Genomic DNA, 2,500 nt, shown 5'->3' with positions numbered 1-2,500 from the left:
GAGTGCCTGCATGCATCCATGTGTGTGTGTGTGTCTGCCTGATTCTGTTTGCATAATAATGATAATAATAATAATAATAATAATAATAATAATAATAATAATAATAATAATAATAATAATAATAATACTTTCGTTTTATAAAGCGCCTTTCAAAACACCCAAGGTCGCTTAACAAGGAATCGTGTAGAAAAGAGTGTGTTTGTGTGCACATCAGTGCATGAATGTGTGTGTGCGTGCATGTAAGTGAATGTGCTTGTGGAACTAGCAGCCATAAGCCTCCAGGAAAAGATGTGTGCATGTGTTTGCATGTGTGTGTGTGAAGGACCCAGCCCAAGCTTTAGCGTTAGTGTTGTGTTGGGGAGTGTGAGTGTGTTTCACGGGCGTCTGCGTCTCCAGGCTCATCAATCTCCATAGCATTACTCAGAACAGAAGTATCAACTCTAAACATTGGCAGAGGCACTGGGCTCGGCTACTTAAGCAGAGATCAAGTCTTAAATGGTCTTAAGAGTGTGTCTGCGGGACATGAACCATACAAAACAGCACAACTGCTGTGTGTGTGTGTGTGTGTATGTGTGTGTGTGTGTGTGTGTGTGTGTGTGTGTGTGTGTGTGTGTGTGTGTGTGTGTGTGTGTGTGTGTGTGTGTGTGTGTGTGCGTGTGTGTGCGCGTGTGTGTGCGCGTGTGAGAATATTGTGTGTTCGGTTTATGTCACTGGGTTGTGTGTGTGTGTATGTGTGTATAGTGTGTGCATGTGTCTGTTTACTTGTATTTAAATTGTTTGTCAGAGGAGCGAAACTGGACCTGTGAGGAGGACCAGCTCAGCTGGCGACCTAACAGCACTCAATTAGGGTGTGTGCATGCATGCGTGCGTGCGTGTAAAGGACAGAAGCTATAAGCAGAAACAGAAGAACGGGCCGGCTAACATGTGGGTCAAAGACGTCCAACATGACACTGTCCTTCAGTGCTAACAGATGCTTTTGCTTACTGTAACTGTGAAAAACATGAAATTTAAAAAAAAAATGTTTTGCATTTACAGTAAGCAAAAGTATCAGTTGCACTGAAGGATATGTTGGACGTCTTTGTGTGTGTGTGTGTGTGTGTGTGTGTGTGTGTGTGTGTGTGTGTGTGTGTGTGTGTGTGTGTGTGTGTGTGTGTGTGTGTGTGTGTGTGTGTGTGTGTCGGTGTATGTGTGTCAGTGTGCGAGTGTGGGGGGGTGTCCTCCAGCCACCCACTTTGTCCTGCAGGACAGCTCACATTATTCTCATCAAGCTTGCAGTGCAGTGTTGCTATCGCAACTAAAACAAAGACACACAGCTCCACAGCCTCTCTCTTTCACCCCCCTCCTCTTTCTCTCTCTCTCTCTCTCTCTCTCTCTCTCTCTCTCTCTCTCTCTCTCTCTCTCTCTCTCTCTCTCTCTCTCTCTCTCTCTCTCTCTCTCTTTAACACACACACACACACATACACACACACACACACACACACACACTGTCTCTCATTTTGGCTTAAACACTCTGTCATTACCTGTCTCTCCCTGCCCGTCTCTCTCTTTCTGTCTTTTGTCTTAAATTCTTCCCTCTCTTTTAGTCTCTCTCTCTCTCTTTCCCTCTCCCTCTTTTCTTCTTTCTGTGTCTCTATTTAACTCTCCCTGTGTCTCTTCTCCTCTCTCCCTGTCCATCTTCAAATCTCTCCCCCTTTCTTTCTCTGCGCTAAAAGGAGACTCCATACAGCAGCCACTGAAAAGAAAAGGCTTAGAGCTTTCCCTCCTGCCTCACACGAGGTACTCATTGAGAGCAAAGTTCGTAAAGTTGTAAAAAAAAACTCATAATGTGGAATTAAACATCATAAAAAAAAAGAAAATACTGTCCCTTTGTCATGAGAATAAAATCCCTTCTTGGCAGTTGGAGATGCATTCTAACGATACGACAAGCCATAACAACAGGTGGTTGCGGCCAAGCATTTCTAGCTCTGAGCTGTCGAACAGATTGTTTACAAAACAGAAAGGGAAAAGTCCGCTGTCCCGCCGTCCACCATCACCGCAAGCTTCACAATAAAAGTTTTCGCAGCACAAAGGACGGCTCAGGCGAACAACAAAGCTCTGAAGTCACTCAAGAGGAGGAGGAGGAGGAGGAGAAAAAGTTCATAAAAGAGTGACTGCTGACAGGCTGAAAGGCTGCACCTTGGCTTCTCATCACAACTACACAAAGTGTGTTACGCATACACACACGCACACACACACCACACACGTGCACACGCGCACACGCGCACACATGCACACACACACACACACACACACATACACACTCAGTCAGTAGGTTAGTGGAGCAGGTAGGTTTACCTCAGAGACAGAGGGAGAGAGAGAGAGAGAGAGAGAGGGAGAGAGAGAGAGAGCGAGAGAGAGAGAGAGAGAGAGAGAGAGAGAGGGAGAGAGAGAGAGAGAGAGAGAGAGAGCGAGCGAGAAGGAGACCAGTAGCATGGAAGAACAGGACAGGAGCCGCAACTAA

The 2,500-nt window shown here is 45.8% G+C and overlaps 1 protein-coding gene across 1 annotated transcript in view; it reads right to left on the bottom strand.

Moving 5' to 3' along the window:
• Positions 1-2,500, bottom strand: part of quo (quattro) — an 80,558-nt gene that overhangs the window by 77,415 nt on the left and 643 nt on the right. The window lies entirely within an intron of this gene.

This window comes from Engraulis encrasicolus, chromosome 14 (genome assembly GCF_034702125.1).
Source record: "Engraulis encrasicolus isolate BLACKSEA-1 chromosome 14, IST_EnEncr_1.0, whole genome shotgun sequence".
NCBI lineage: Eukaryota > Metazoa > Chordata > Actinopteri > Clupeiformes > Engraulidae > Engraulis > Engraulis encrasicolus.
The sequence above is the reverse complement of the archived record's forward strand: the minus strand, read 5'-3'. Positions and strand labels throughout refer to the sequence as shown.